The 15,888-nt window shown below is 37.0% G+C and overlaps 1 protein-coding gene across 1 annotated transcript in view; it reads right to left on the bottom strand.

The window, feature by feature from the left end:
- Positions 1-15,888, bottom strand: part of megf11 (multiple EGF-like-domains 11) — a 183,270-nt gene that overhangs the window by 144,297 nt on the left and 23,085 nt on the right. The window contains exon 2 of the mRNA XM_073850488.1: positions 5,445-5,577. The gene's annotated coding sequence lies outside the window, so the exon portion shown is untranslated. The remainder of the gene's footprint in view (positions 1-5,444; positions 5,578-15,888) is intronic.

Genomic DNA, 15,888 nt, shown 5'->3' with positions numbered 1-15,888 from the left:
TAAAAAATAACCAATCACTTTGCTAGATAAGACCCTTTTAGAGCCCTTTGAAGCTGCATTTAAACTGCATTTTGGAAGTTCAAACTCGGGGGCACCATAGAAGTCCATTATATGGAGAGAAATCCTGAAATGTTTTCCTCAAAAAACATCATTTCTTTACGACTGAAGAAAGAAAGACATGAACATCTTGGATGACAAAGAGGTGAGTACATTATCTGTAAATTTTTGTTCTGAAAGTGAACTACTCCTTTAATGACAGTTAGAGTATGTCAAAAAACTTCCATCTCATTTTCTCCTCTAATTTTAAAATCGCTGTTTTACCTTTTTTGTAAAAGGTGTTTGAACTTCTTTGCATGTTCACTTTGTAAACAGGGTTGGTACTTCTGCAACGATGTAGGACGACCGTTTGCGCTTAAAAAATATATATATTGTCAATTTTTTTGAAAATAACCATTTGATTCGCTAGATAAGACCCTTACTCTGTGTAGAGATTAAAAAGTATATAAATTATAAATGTTTTTAAAAAAGGAACCAATCGTTTCGATAGACAAGGCCCTTCTTCCTTGGCTGGGATCGTTTAGAGCCCTTTAAAGCTGCAGTTAAACTGCATTTTGGAAGTTCAAACTCCACCATAGATATCCATTATATAAAGAGAAATCCTGAAATGTTTTCCTCAAAAAACATCTTGGATGACAAGGGGATAAGTACATTATCTGTACATTTTTGTTCTGGAAGTACACTACTCCTTTAAGTTTCTGTTTATATATGATATGAGGATAGTTTTTCTCAAAATTGAAGTGACTCTCAGAGCAGTTCTAGAGCTTATGTTCATGTACTCATATATTGAGGTGGCAGAGGCGGAAAACACTGCGAGCGTCACATGTGCTTCAGTATGTGTGTAGTAACAAAACCGCGCACACGAAGAACATCCAGGATTCTGCATTGTGGAAATCATTTGGCCCTATATCCAATCAGAAATAAGCACTATTACAACCACTAATGTCCTGGTGAGGTGTGTTTGTGACATTTTTATGATTTACGCACTTTGTTTAGACTGTATACCTGATCTGTTAACGCTGTTAACGATTTGCATGACATGTCTAATAAAATTGGCTTCACTCACTTGCCAATCCGAGAGCATTGAAAGGTCTCCACAGGTCATTTTCGTGTGAGAGAAAATCAATATTGATTTCACTTCCACTATATAACAGTTCTTTCAAAGGCAGAGACTGAAGTCATGTTCATTTCTGTAAAAAGGTTAATTTACACAGTCACCCTTTGAAGGTTTTGTATCATTTCACACTAGGACTGCAGCTGTAAGACATCTCTATTAGGGGAAAGCTGTTATGATGTTCTGCTCAGCTGTACAAACAGCTGTTCCCTATAGTGAATCACTCAAATGACAGCTTGGAAGTTAAAATGGTGCACACTGGCTTCATTTGTATTCCTAGATAGGTGGACGTGTATATTTTTGCATGCTTCTACAGACTTTGAATTGTACAATAACCTAGCAGGAAACTCTAGGAACCTTGTCTGAGTCCTCTTTATTAGCAATTTATTCAGAAATACATTTCAAATTGAATAAGTAACACTGTCAATGTTACAGTCATTTACTGACCCGTTTGTGTGTGTTTCTGTGCTGTCACAATGGTTCTGGAAAGTCTTTAGAAATCACACAGAACAGAATGAACCTCAAAAGATTAAAAAGGTTTGTATATGTATGAATTAAATAAACCAAAGGTCACAGGCATTTATAATGTTAAAAAAAATCTGATCTTTTGAACTGTGTTCATCTATGAATCTTGCACTGTATAAATATGGACAAACCCAGCCTTCTGGGTAGTTTTATTTACGTCAACTATTGCCTAATAATGACCATATTTCTTGCTTTTCAATTATTTTTTATTAATATGTTTAATAAATAATATTTTTTAATTGCTTATTAATAAATGCTCACCTTTTGATTATTGCTGATGTCTCTAGTAATTCTGTGTCTGATTTTTAATTTACAACCTATTTTGGGTTCATTTTAAGCCTGTCATGTAGTCATTTTTAAACAGTAATTGGGTTAAATAAAACTACCCAGAAGGCTGGGTTAAACATTTAAACTCTTAATAATAATAATTGCCAATTAAACATTTGTTTTTAATACAGTATTACTATTTTACCAAAAATATTAAGTAGTTTTAAACTGTGATAATAATAAGAAATGTTTTTGAGCACCAAATCAGCATTTTAGAATGTGTTTTAAAGAATAATTTGACACTGATAAAATAGATTAAAATTTAGCGTTGCCATTACAAGAATTAATTAAAATATATTAAAACAGAAAGCACTTATTTTAAACTGTAATAATATTTCACAGTATTACAGTTGCTCTTACTGTAATTTTGAAAAAAGCAGCCTCTGCAAGCATAAGAAAATTATATAAGGATCAATGACATGACGCCTAAATTTTCTGTCCGATTGCGTTTTTTCAGTTAAAAATTGGTTTAAATATGTTTAAAAAGATGCCATATATATGAAGTACCTCTCCCATGTATGTACTCACTTTAACTTTTCAAAAAACATTAGATATTTGTAATTTTTCTGTTCGACCATAACTTCTGTTTTGGTAACATCTTTGAAATTTCCCCAAATTTAGTCAATATTTATTCAATCTGCACTATTTGGCATGCTTTCTAATGTGGTTTGTAATCCTGTACAAAATTGCAAAGCATTTGTATTTATATTTCCATCATAATATACAAACAAATTTTGTCCGATGATGTCCATTTGATGAAATATCATGTGGTGCAACCATCAAGAAACTACCATTTGGGACTTTTATGTTGAAATGCATTCAAAGCTAGGGCATTGCATCATGTACCAATTAGCCAAGGACCCATGGACGCATCAAGCAGATTTGTAACTCTCCTTTAAATTTGCAAAAATAACCTTTTTATCGGCTAGTATGGCTAGTGGATATCGTGGTATGGCCTCAAAAAACTGAAAAACAATGAATTAGTTATTTCTACAAGTATTTATTTTTATTATAAATTTCATAGTGACCTTTTGTGGGAAGCTTGCTTGTTTTGTGCAGGTGGCCAATTCTGTGCTTGTAAATTTTGACTGAATTTGAAATATCATGTGGTGCGACCAAATATTATGTGGTGGGAAATACAACAAATACTGATTTGTAACTCTTTAATGTGGCTCTGACAGATTGCTGTAGCGCCTTAGTTCAAGCAGCACATAAACCGATCATCTCTTCTTCTTTAAAGTTCAAGTCCACTACGTTAATCTACTCTTCTGTCTGATTTGTTCGGATTCTGCATTATGATTGGTCAGATTGCCTGTTAATCAAACTCCTGGCAAAGGGTTAGTTGAGCAGCCAAGATTGGGCAAAGTTTAGAAATAACTGGGGCTTAAGAAATACCTGCAGTTAATGCCATGTGCTGCACTTTTCACATGTCTCTTTAAATATATTTTTAATGATATAAGGTCTTTGTGTCATTTGGAGTGACCAATCATCATGCGGTGTGACCAATAATAGCAATAACTGTATTAAATTAAAAAATAAAATATCTAATTTCTGTGGTTGAAATAAGGATCACTGCTGCAGCATGCTTAAGTAAATGGTATTTTAAAAAAATATATATCAGTTTTATACAATTTACAGGAAAAATAAGTCTAAATACATTTAAAAAGGCAACTCTGAAATTGTAAAACAAAAATATGAGATCATAATTTACAAAAACTCAAAAGATTTTAACACAGGCCAATTTTATGACAGTTATTGACAACACTAAGTGACATTCAAATTATATGAGTGTGTAAAATGACTGCTATAATACGAAATCATTATTTACAAAAACTCAAAAGAAATGCAAATACTTTGTTTCTAAACACTTTAATTACTGAGAACATCTAAAAAAAATGTTAAGCATGTTAGGGAAAGGAATACATTTTTATATTAAATCATGGTTGCACCACATGACATTTTTACGGCTGAAACTAAATTTAAAGGTTAGATTAGGTAGAAAGAGCTCTTTAAAGCAGAATCAAAAACCAATTGCAGGTTCTCATATTTTACAGAGAGTGGCTGTTGATTTGTCCTGCTAACCCTTTAACCAAGGCCAATTTTAAAGCCTGACAGTTATTGACAACACTAAGTGACATTCAAATTATAGGAGTCAGTGGCGATTTCTTTAAGACTGCAAGGGAAGCTCAGCTTCCCCTATAATGTCACAAAATTAATGGTCAAATTACGTACTATTGTATTAACATTTTATTGACTAAAAATGCGTTAGAAAACGTTCATCTCAAAGACGAATTCGTTCAGAATCAGTTACTGTAGATATAGCAGGTCGGCTGACTTGATTTTCTTCTCATACATTCCCGTAGCGTCACAGTGCATTTCCCCATTGAAGCCCAGCGTCCATTGACTTCAATGGGGCTGCTTTGAACGTTTTTTTTCAGTGCTTTGAAACTAGACGGTCATTGGATAAACGCTGCGATTATGTCCCGCCCACGGACGCTCAGCGTCTCTGGGGGTGAATGAGGAGTGGGCTGGCCTGGACGCTGAGCTTCTGCGTGATGATTGGAGGGTCTGTCGAAAGATTGCATCTCCTTTTGACTGACAGCGATTTTGTCCTATAAGGAATCGCTGAAGCTATTCGTTCGCGCTCTCTGCGGCCGCTCAGTCCCATCGTGGATTTCTCAAGTTCAGTCGAAATAAAAACTGCTGCAACCTATTTCTTTATATTTGCTTGGCGAAATTGCTTGATTTTCATCATACATTTCACACAATTATACACCACATTCCTTGTTTCACTTTTACAGAGTTTAATATTTTTTTTAGATCATTCATTCATATGAAACTGCACACGAAAAGTCACTGGAAAAGACGCCTAGTTGGTACGACAGGGTCACAGACCATTTTCTTGAAAAGGAACGTAGGGCAGAATTTACTTTTAAATAAATAGACAATTTTATGATGTAGACCGAAAATGAGCTTCCCCTATTTGACAGACCAGTAGCCGCCACTGATAGGAGTGAATGTAAAATGTCTGCTATAAACATATATGGATGGCAAAAGTAATATGTTGTAAGGAATGATCAGACCGCTTCTTCCATAATGAATTCCATGTATTATGAATCACTGATTTGCGCTGTAAGATCACTTAGCCTTTAATCAAAATGCATCTGTAGCTCTCTGTTATCCCCATAGACTTGCGGTGGTTCTTGAGCATGAAAAAGCTTGTACTTTTGTCATGGCTTTAAGTAGGAGTACCATAATGAGGCATCTGACATCAAATTATTCTGTGCTTCCTCTTGAAGTGCAGGTGACTCTAATGAACACTGATTTCTAAGAATTAAAGCTTCGTGGATTCGACTAGCATAATGGTGATTGCGAACAAGGAGAGACAGGAGCAAAGATGATGGATCCCGGTAGGACTCACCTCAGACCACGGGCTGCAATCCCTGGAGATGTCTGCTGTGGAAGATCACTGCTTGCCCGAACCAGACAACCAGACACAGAAGAGCTGGAGACCAGACAGACCGATAATCAGGCTCAAAGCAAAGAGAGGGCACCTGGGTATTGAGAAAGAGAGAGAAGAAACAGTTAGTGTTCAACTTCAGAACAAGAGAGCACAAGAGAGCAGGGAAAAGGTCTAAACGACAAAAGAGAATAAAAAGGGACACTCAGGAAAGGGACTCGAGCATTAGGAGCTCCCCAATGCAACAGCTGCTAAATCCCCGATATTAAATCTAAAGCGCACCTCCAGTTTGGAGGGGATGAAACATCGGCCTCATTCGCCTCCTGCGAACACACAAGGGTGAGAGCTTACATTACCTTAAGAGCATGAAGTGTCAAAGCCTCTCATCGCCTCGCAAGCGCCACAAGAGCATTCTCAACAATAGCAAAGGAGAACAAGCTATTCACGGCCATTAACGACACAATGACAAGTACCGTCGTGCCGACAGCTTGGGTCTAACTAGGGGCCTCGTATTCCTCAGCCTCATTACGCGGATCTTCATTATGCCCGCGTTGGGCCTTGGGTCATCTACGTGGGGTTCGGGAAAAGATGAGAAAAATAACACTGCGGGTGCAAACAAAAGATTCCGTTTCCTCGCTGTCATCGAGATTCATTATTTATTCTCCTTCTCCTTCAGATTCAGAAGAGGCCGGGCAGAAAGCCGCAGGCGAGGACACGGAGTGGAACAAGAGCAGGAAGACAAGCTGGAAGCACACTGGAGGGGACAGGCTGTCTGGAAGTGACCTCTTCCGCCGCTGTTCTGTCTACATGCTGAAAAGTTCAGCAGTCGGCCTCTAAAGCTACTGGGTCTTGTTTGTCTGTCTAAGTAGTCTGTGGAGCATCACTGAGGCAGAAACGGTTTGAAGATACTATGATGTGACGGAGGTGCAATAATCCACCACTGCTCATGTTCTATTGGATTTACATTAGACTTATTCCTTAGAATCCCGAGGGGAAATTCTACGAACAAATGATGCTCTGAATTTTTCTGTTTATTAGTGGCAACAAGCCTAAGGGTGCAAAATGGGATTGCATATATTACCCCAATGAGGCCCTCAGGGTGGAATGTATAGGCACATCACTGGACTCATTACAGAACATAATGAAGTGTGTAATTGAAAGCTAACTGAATGAAAGGTGAGAGGTAGATTGAACCGAAAGTGGAATTTCCATTTGAAAGAAGCTAACTCTGTAAATAATACAACTGAACAGTGCAGAAGGACTGTATCTTGCTATCACAAGGCCATTCACGTAGATTTACATTTTTAGCATCACAGTGTTGAATTATAGGGTAAGGGCTGAGAACAGTAATTTTGTTAGGTATTGTCACAAAAACAGTAATTTTAAAAACAGTAATTTTGTTAGGTATTATCACAATTAGTTTTCTATTTTCGTATGTAATGTATTCATGTGATGCAAAGCTGAATTTTCAGCAGACATTACTTCAGTCTTAAGTGTTCCTTCAGAAATCCTTCTAATATACTGATTTGGTAATGTTAAAATCAGTTTTGCTTCTCAATATTTTCGAAAACCATGACACATTTCTGTGACTGTCCAGAATTCCTTAAAAGTTAAAAAGAACATTTATTTGAAATGTTTTTAGGGTGTCTTATGTCGTTGGAATCTGTGGCTCAAAAGCTACTTTTGCAAACTAGTCCTAGGTTTTTCACCTGATCAGAATCAAACCATTGCAGAAAGATTCTCTGGAAAGTGAATATCAATAATTATCCAAAAAAAGTCGAACTTTCAACTCACCATCACAAAGGGACGATAAAACATTCAAACAAACATGGCCGCTTTTACTAAAACAGCTATAACTTTTGAACGGAATGAGATATCTTTGCCAAACTCAGAACCTGTATGTAAGACTTGAATCCAAGGTTACGTGAAAGACATCGTGGAACTTGGCCACTTGGTGGCACTATAAAAGGGAAAAAAACATAAAAATGGCTATAACTAGTGATGCTCCGATTGATCGGCCACTGATCATGATCGGCCGATATTGGCTTAAAATAGCTTGATCGGCAAACCCCAAAAGCGTCGATCAAAAAAGCCGATCACTTGACGTAAATTACTCGTGCAACTTTTTCACACGTGCATGCACGGCGCACAGGTAAACAACAGCAGAGCGGAGCTTACCAGTGGCAACATGCAACATGAGTACTAAATTCCTTATTTGTTTTGTAAGGGTAGTCTTGTTATTGGGCATGTGACTAAGTAGTGCGTGTACAGAGCGCTGACTGTAGTTCTGCCGGAGCCGTTCAAGTTTACTTTCGGTTTCATTCTCTGCTATCTTCAGTGAATGGTAAATGTGCGTGCTTGATTGTAAATGAATGTATCTTTCTATACCCGTCATATTGCAATAATGTTACCGCTGTATGTCTGATTGTTGTCATCAGTTCATGTTGTAGTTCAGTTCATATAGAATGAGGAGAAACGGTGCCCGTGTAATTCACGTGCGTATATTTAGCGCCATTTTATCGCATTGCAATTCTAATTAACGCATATAGATGTTACTGAGGTGAATGTTTATGTTTCCTATATACAGACGGATTCTGATATATCATATTTAATACAGTCTAAACCACATTTTACTACCTTTATCCTAATGACTGTGCAATGCTGGATAATATAATCCTTACATCATCTTAAAAAGCAGCTACAAATAACAAGCAAAGAACATTTACATTATCAAACAACTTCATCACTAACTAGTGTTGCCTAGTCTAGTGCGAGGTGCACTTTAAAAAACACTAACTATGTGTTATCTCTAACTATGGTCGATACACGATACTATCGTCTACAACCCTAACTTGGTGGTTCTTCAAGATCTTGACTGTAGCCTATTTCTACAGTTGTTGTTTTTTTTTAAATATAGTTAATTTAGAGTTAGTTTCATTTCTACAAATGGTGCAAACTCTGCTAGATTATAGATCAAAGATTTCCATTCCCCTGCCATTCTGTGATCGGCAGTGATCGGCGATCGGCAGATCATGATCTTGGTGATCGGCCCCAAAAATGCTGATCGGAGCATCTCTAGCTATAACTACACAACCGCATGCATGGTCTTGGTTCAACCTGCCACAAGTGTCTATAAGTACATTTGCATATCTCGAAAAACATAGCCGCCATTGTCCGATGAAGTTTGAGCACCTATTAGACAAGGTTAATGGAGTTCGATCAGAACAAATCTGTGGGCCTGTTTGACTTATGGCCCTAAAGGTCTGTGAGAAATTTGAAAGAAATCAGTCACTGGGAGGGCAATATCACATTTTTCAAGGGTGTAAACAATTGTATATTGCTTGTTTTTTCTCACATTCATGCAATATTCGTATCATACGATAGACCTCCTTATTCCGAACAACTTTGCCTCTAGAACCACTGCTGTCAATCAAATAGTTTGTTAAATGATTGAGAAAATGTAAAACAAATCTATATTTCCAAATTAGTTATAGGTTTTTCGCTCAGTGTAGAAAAAACACTGCAGTACAATTCTCTGGAATCTTTAGGTCAACAATTATCCAAAAAATTGTTGAAATTTACCCTTTGGGAAGCTATAATGGGGTTGTTTAGAAAAGGGGCCTGTTCAAATATACCCAAAAGCCTATAAAGCCTACACAAAAACTCAAAACTTTACCTGGTGAGCACATGCGACAAGTGAAATGAAACTAGCGCAAGTTCTGGCAGGAAGACTCAATCGTTCGCGTCACTAATTACCTCCTCATCTTCCAATCATATCATTACTGTAGCTTTAAAGGGTAGCGCTTACCATGTCTGAGTTCGCAGATGCTGTCGCTCCAGCACCTCCATCCTCCCCACCTCCACCAAGATGGAATCTCTCCTCCAACTCCTCTATTCCACCAAGCTGGGTCATCCCTCTATTTACCACATCCATCAATCAGGCTATCCCCTCCTTCGCGAAGACTTCAGATTGTCTTCCTCAATCCCCACCATCACCAGTTGGCCCCTTTCCTGACTCCGCGGGGGGTTAGTGGCGCCCCCGCCTTCGTCTTCAGGCGGGACTCGCTGTTTCTGTACCCTCGGAATGCGAGTTACGAACGGGGCCTACGCCAAAGAACCGGATTGCTTGCTGAGCTTCTACATAAACGTAATCGGTATAGTATAAATTCTCCCGAGTCTTTCTGGTAGAACTAAATAAACACGCAATGTTTTAGGGAGATCGGACCACAGCTGGTGCTATAACAGTCATAAATGTTAAAAACATAAAATTTCTGTGGCAAATTACCTGGTTTTGCTAAAAATGCTTTTTTAAATCTTTGATTTAGGTGGTTACAGGATGGTGAAATATATGTAATATATTTTTTAAATATGTGCTGAAATATCTTTAAGTGCTTAAACCCTAATTAATCGCTGTCACTTTTGATTAATTTAATGCATCCTTTCAAAATTTTAATTTTTAGAGTTTTTTATTCCTTTTTTAGTATTCTACGTTTATTTAGCTAGACAAATTTTAATATCAGACATTTATATAATCAGCCCTAGCATGACAATAATTAATCGACTAAAAGGTACTGAAATTTTAATATCATGCATCTCTACTATAGTCAGGTAGCATTTGTTTAAAACATTACACCTCCACCATACTTCAAGATTAATCTTTGAATAAAACCTCTCAGACAAACACCTTAGTGTTATTGAAATGACAAAATGCATTAGGCTCTGTTCGGCTGCCATGTATTTCAACGGTTGTAGTATTACATGACAACCATGAGACAAATGAGTAACTAAAAGTATTTCACCTGAGACTGTGATACTGAAATATGAAGCCATGCCATTTTACTTCTCATTAATGAGTCTGTGCACATAGAACAATAACCTAAAACTCAGATCAATATGGTGGGCCACAATGAGTATTTGTTGTCTCCTCTGCCTGTCTGGCATTCACAATAGGAACAACATGTTTCATTGTCTCCTTTTCACACACTAAAGATCATCTTCATAAAACTAAAACTCCCTTTTGGATTCTTTTATTCTGCTGCACTTATTTTTGGGCTTTGGGATACAACAGTGCAGCAGTGTTCATAGACTTTGTGGTACATGAAGTACCAGGTGATGCTCTGTGTCCAGACTCTCGGGAGAAAAAGGGTCCTTTAAAAGACTCAAACCAACTCTGTATTCCCACCTTGTCAACCAAAGGAGACATTGACATGATTCAGGACATGCACGTATTAGAGCTCAATGCAATTAACCGACCAATTCCCTGATCCCCCTGCATCTGAGCCCCTCTGTGAGTGATGGTATGGGTCTGCTGGCAGCTCTCTCAACGATAAAGTAAAATCAACCCATCTACTCAGACAGGAGTCATGACCGCATCTTAAGTTTATGTCAGCATGTCACCATGCTATGGTTATTTATTTCTGTCCTCATTTAGAAGAAGCTACTGACCATTTACATATAATCATTTAGAAACGTAAGGGGTTGCTGACGTTGGAGTAAAGACGCAGATTACAACAGCCGACATGATACTTATCGTCAGAATTTCAGTAATGATTGATTTTATATACAGAATAATCTTCTACTGTACGTTTCCATCCGTCACATGGTTTCTGTCTTCATATACAAAACAACTTTTGTTAACACCAAATGCTGCATTTACAACTGTGTTGCACTGAAGTCAGTGCTTACGTGTTCATTTATAAAGTAATGTCCTACGGCAGCCAGTGAAGCTGAGCTCAGATGATAAGTAGGACAAAGAGGAGGATGTGGAGAAAGAGAGCTAAGTTTTTCTCACATAGTTTTTCCTCAGGTTTATCTCATGAATTGACTGTTCAGACTAAGGTCGCATTAGACCTGAATGAATTAGGAAGTGGCCCAAATCAGAAATGAATTGATCTGATGTGGTTCGTGCTGTTAAAGGATTAGTTCACTTCCAGAATTAAAATATCCTGATCATTTACTCACCCCCATGTTATCCAAGATCATGTCTTTCTTTCTTTTTTCAGTTGAAAGGAAATTAAGGTTTTTGAGGAAAACATTCCAGAATTTTTCTTTATATAGTGGACTTCAGTGGTGCCTACTGGGTTGAAGGATCAAATTGCAGTTTCAATGCAGCTCCAAAGGGCTCTACACAATCCCAGCCAAGGAGTAAGGGTCTTATCTAGTGAAACAATTGATCATTTTCTCAAGAAAATTAGAAATTTATATATTTTTTAACCACAATTTTTTGGATATTTTTTGGAAGATGACTAATCGTTTTGCTAGATAAGACCCTTATTCCTTGGCTGGGATTGTGTAAATCCCTTTGAAACTACAATTTGGACCTTCAGCCTGTTGTTTCCCTTTGAGGTCCACTATATAGAAAAATCGTGGAATGTTTTTCTCAAAAAGAAGAAACACATGAACATCTTGGATGACATGGGGGTGCTTTGAAGTCTTTGAAGAAGTCTCTTGTGCTTGTCTGCGTTCATTTGATCAAAAATACAGTAAAAACAGTAATATTGTGAAATATTATTACTAGGGCTGTAACGATTACTTGTTTCTATTCAAGTGTTCGATTTAAACAATCTGCGATTGCATTTTGGCTGTGTCTAGTAATCCGCAAAATACCGGAAGTGGCAAATTCCACGTTAAAACCATTTAAAAATCATAATAAAGCATAATGCTATTAAGAATTCACAAACGCTACGATTCAATTAAAGAAATATATGCGCTTTATTAATTTACATGTGTGTAGGTTATGTACGTGCATCTAAGAGCGGCTCTGTTCACAGTAAATGCTGCTACACAAACTGTTATCATTAACGTGTGGAGCGTCTCAAACTCCATCTCTGCATGTGGTTGTGAGTTTAAAGTCCCCCTGTAGTGAAAATCAAGTTTTTTATGTTGTTTATTTGTCTATGTTTTAGACAAACCATGTGCCAATCCATTAATCAACACCACTGCTTAGTATTTTCTCCTTAAAACTGTGGTTTCTTAAAGGCTTTCCCAGAAATGCAGTTTGAAACGGCTCTTTTTATGCTACGTCACAAAATTCAATAACCAATCACGTCAATGGATAGATTCATATCATTAGCATGCAAAATATACCAATAGGATTACCAGCACGAAACCAAAACTTAAATAGAGCAAAACCACTAACCGTTAACTTGAATAATAACCCATGGCAACAGTGTAAAAGTCAGAAGCACCCCATATTGGTGTCTGCACTTCAGGCTTCATTCGAGCCTTTAAGGCATTTTGAGGACACAACATCATCAAGTAAGTAACTTTAAGGAATGTTACAGTATCCACTATAGTTGTCCGCCAGTCAAAACATAGTTTTATCAGTCATTATCCATGTATCGGCATTATATCGTGTTTACTACAGTTAAGTTCAGTTAGTGGATGGATCAGGAGGCTCTGGCTGGTGCGAGTGAGTGGAGGCGGGGCTCATTTGCATATTCATAGATCCGCATATAGTAAATAAGGCAAGGGGGGCAGACATTACATTCAAGCTGTTTTAAGGCATGAGAAAATTATTTTCACAAGAAAAACATTTAAATATGCAATTTTGATGATCAAAGATAAGTTTTAAAGGATAACATTTTTGACTACAGGGGGACTCTAAGTTTATTATAACGTTTGTCTGGAAACACGACATGCACTATTTCATCAGATATGTAAGGTAAATAATTTAAAAACCTACGCAAACACAGGAGAACACATCATGATATTTCTTAATTATGCTAACTGTCATTGCGATTTCAAAATAAAAGTTTAAACTCTCAATCTGAATTTACACGTTTTGATGTCCACATATATTTAAGAAATTACAGTGGCTGTAGCTTTTCTATCATAAAGAAATGGCCAAATAGTAAAGATTAAGTGGACATTAGAATTAAATGTTGTTGAGTCAATATTAAAGAAGGATTAGATCGTGCAGTAAAATGTAAAAACAATCGTCAGGCTTTCGGCGCCCTCTGCAGTCATTTATTATATTGCGTTCTATTGTTTATAATACATTATGTATTTGAACAGTTTGTTCAATAAAATCATATGATTACTTGATTTTGACACTTTATTAGAACTAATTATTGCCTCAATGCTATTATATATGTATTTTAAGTCATTTAAAAGGCTATTGTTCACTTAGGTCTATTTTTTTTTAGCCTACTACAAAAAATGTATTTTTTGCCCTAATTATCACGATTTAAAATAACTGCCTTTAAACTAAAACTCAGTGTCACATAATCAGAAATCATTTTTAATGATCTGAAGCTCAAGAGACAGGTCTTATTATTATCAGTGTAGAAAACAGCTGTGCAGCTTACTGTAATATTTTTGTGCAAATCAACATTTTTTTTTATTTATCCTTACTGATTAGTATTCATTTATTTAAAAAAAAAACTAAATCTTACTGAACTTCAGTGTTTTGAACAATAAGACTTTGTTTTCATATCACTGACTTTGTTTACATTTTGTAAATCCAGATTGAATTCAATGTGTTTGCAGATTCTGAAAGTACTGTTTATATACCTGCAGACCTACTGGAAATGTTTACATACATTTGCGTCATACATATTACATTTTCTGCGCATATGAAGAGTAATATTTAGTGTCAGTGTTACCATAGCACTGTGAAGCTTGTGAGACCTGTCAGTGTTCCTGTCACGAGAAAGCAACAGCGTCAGCTGATTAAAGAATTTTGGCAACTCAGCATGGCAGCCCAGTGCATAATTGGCTGGTTTGCCTTAAATTATGCCAAGAAAGCTTTCTCCTCATTTTTTTAACTTTACTTAACAGATGTGGGTTTTAGAAGCATCTTCCTAAAATTCTATCTTGCTTAAACTAAACCACAATTACTTGAGAAATCATGTTTTAATCCATTTGTATAAAATAGTCAGATTCAAAGTTTCACATGCTAATTAATAATATATGTACAGGATTATTTAAAAAGCAAATGGAAAACATAATATCTGAGGTTCTTTTCATTACAACTTTGCCCTGCACATAAACATATCTACTGAAGAGCAGTGTGGATTTATAATAAGATGAGCAAATAATCAGAAGACTGTAACTAGTGGTAACTCAAGCAAAAAAATAATAAGGTACTCTGATTATCACTAAAGCTGTTTTCAACCAAAAGGTCACAGACTTTCTCACATGAACCATGTGATTGACCCTGAAGGATCTAACTGTTAAGATAGCCTTGTCTTGTCTCATTTAGAAGCATGGACCATTAAGAGTTCCATGGTCTGTTAAATTGGAGCAGCCAAGTAATTCCTTCCTCTATCTGACTGATCAGTGTGTGTGTTTGGAACCTAAATGCTCATGCTTCCTTTACTTCTAAGCACATATTAGTTCAACAGGTACTAATCTGTCCTGATTTATTGTCCTAAAACTTTCAAGCGCTATCAATCTTCTGAAACACTTGTTACAAAAACTGCCAAATGCGTTAAAAAAATATATATATTTTACAAAGGGCAAACAAACAGAGTCAACAGATAAGCCAATCTTTTGATCAGCAGCACTCCGTCCTGAATGAAGTAAGTGTGGATAAGCAAGCGTGGAACTGAAAAACACAGCAGGGAAATTTAGCGAATGCTCTAGGTCACTTAATTCTGGGGACATGGATTATTCATGTGGCAACCACTGATCATCATGACCCTCATAAATCAAACAATGTGGCTTCTCGCACCACCACTGCGCCCGGTTACATCCTGCTAATCTCAACGCCATCCTTCATCACTATAACCTTACCTTATCCGCAGTCTGCACCCCAAGACAGAACTGAGTTTGAGGGGACAGGCCTTTCACGCTGATCTTATTTTACCTGTTTATGCAAAGAACAATGCAAACTTGATCTCTCCTGTCATGCTGTGTGCTCTACTCCTGCATAGGCTATCACAGGCCTCCAGGCATCTGACTCAGGACACCTGGTTGTAGCACATTGGATGCCACAGGCTTACAGAAGACTAAATATAATTTAGGCCATGTTTATCTCTGGCATTAACATCTATCCGATCACAAGCGGTCAACTGAGACTATTGTGCATCTAAAAAGCATCTTCGGTGACCACTTGGGATTGGAGGGTCTCTGATTTCATATATACATCAGTTATGAGAAGGCACCTCAATGCATATTGATGAGTAGGGATGGGCGGTTTTTCTGATTTTATTGATTCAGCCGAATTTAATGTTTTGCCACGATTTTATTTTTTAGAAATCAAGAAATCACGAATAGAAATATTACCAAACGTTGCAATTAGACACTTTGACAACGTGCCAATAATAACGAAAGAAAGTAAAGAAAAAAGAACAATCCAACCGCATGTCGGCGTACGTGATTAACCGCTCATGTGTGAATAGTGTTGCCAAGTCCGTGGTTTTCCCGCGGAATTGGGCTACTTTCATAGTTTACGCGGGTT

Source organism: Garra rufa, chromosome 11 (genome assembly GCF_049309525.1).
Source record: "Garra rufa chromosome 11, GarRuf1.0, whole genome shotgun sequence".
NCBI lineage: Eukaryota > Metazoa > Chordata > Actinopteri > Cypriniformes > Cyprinidae > Garra > Garra rufa.
The sequence above is the reverse complement of the archived record's forward strand: the minus strand, read 5'-3'. Positions and strand labels throughout refer to the sequence as shown.